The sequence below is a fragment of the Poecile atricapillus genome, chromosome W (assembly GCF_030490865.1).
Source record: "Poecile atricapillus isolate bPoeAtr1 chromosome W, bPoeAtr1.hap1, whole genome shotgun sequence".
Classification (NCBI taxonomy): Eukaryota; Metazoa; Chordata; class Aves; order Passeriformes; family Paridae; genus Poecile; species Poecile atricapillus.
The window spans coordinates 26,305,382-26,306,832 of record NC_081288.1 but is presented as its reverse complement, the minus strand read 5'-3'; positions in this window follow the sequence as shown (position 1 = coordinate 26,306,832).

Genomic DNA, 1,451 nt, shown 5'->3' with positions numbered 1-1,451 from the left:
TGCGCGGGGCGGGGCCCGCACACGCCGCGGAAGCTCCCGGGCCCCCGGGCTCGGCGCTCCCCGGGAGCAGGGCGGCGCGCTGGGCAGAGCACCCTCTCCCACCTCGGGGAAAGAGCTGGGCCTGAATACGATTTAAATTCAGCTAGATTAAAAACCACTAGGGAACCTGATTTCCGGATCCCTCTCAGGCTTAGACAGAGGCTGCTCCAGGCAGAAGCAGTCCTCAGCAGTCCTAGGGGCATGAGCCGTGGCGGTGGAGTACATCTGGGACGTAGGTGGCTCCCAGGGTAGGCTCAGGGCCAAGGAGAGCTTTGAAGATCAGGACACTCGGAGTCACAGGCAGCGCTTCACAGGAAGCCCTGGAAGAAGCGGAGGAAAGAGTGCGATACAATCTCAGGAACCCACAACGTCGAGGCGATGGATTGTCACGGGAGCTGGCGTGCACGCTCGGGGTGATGGTTTGACAAGAGGGGGGAAGCACACTATTAAAGGCTCCTCTATTTGGCTTAGCATTCTTTTCACTCCAACAGCTACTTCTGCGGAAGACCAAACCATCATACTGATGTTGAGCTTATTGCTGCCAGTTCCAAATCTTTAAAGAGTCCGTTCTGTGCAGTTATTTTGTATGGGCTCTACACTCCTCCCTTTACTCAGATTTCATGCGTGGCACCCTCTTTCTTCTACTCCATTGTTTCATTCTATCATTCTACGGTCCCAGAACTAACAACTGAAAAATAAATTGACTGGTTTCTTAAATCTCCCCACTCAGTGCCCGAAATAAACTGGGGTGTAAATCACAAGAAAAACTACTCTGTAGCAAAAAAAAGAAAACGAAACATTGTGTTGGTTTTGTAACGATTGAGATGGCTATTCAGCATCCCCCAGATCTGCCTGGCTGCCTCTTCCTGTTGTATCCTAAGGGACAGCAGGATGAGGGAAGTTTTCTTGACTTTTCCAGGTTCCATAATTAAGCTCAGCGCCTTCACAACTGTAGGTCACAGACACCAGGACACAGAGTCCATGACCCTGTACTGTGGCTCCCTCTGACAAAAGCATTTTGTCCAGAACCACTTCCACTCACCAAACCCTGCTGCAGCAGGCGAGGCTCAAGCTGTAGCCACCCCCACCTCCCTCCGGAGCGCCTTCCCAGCACCAGCGGGGCTCTGTTGATGCTGCTGAACACCCTGCATTCCTCTGGCTTCAAGCAGTGCCAGGCACCGCAGCTCACTGAGCCCATCTTTCCACCCAGTGAGAGCTGCGAGCTCCTCCTGGCCTCGTTCCACCAAGTGCCAGTCCTGCTCAGTTAACCTTCGGCAGTCCCTCAGAGAAGGCGTGGAGCCAGGGAGATCAGTGGATGGTCTCTGTGCATCCTTTGGAAGCTGCTCTGGCAGATGGAAACAAAGCAGCAGCATATTCACAGACCTGGGAACAGCCTGTAACCACTGGAGTGT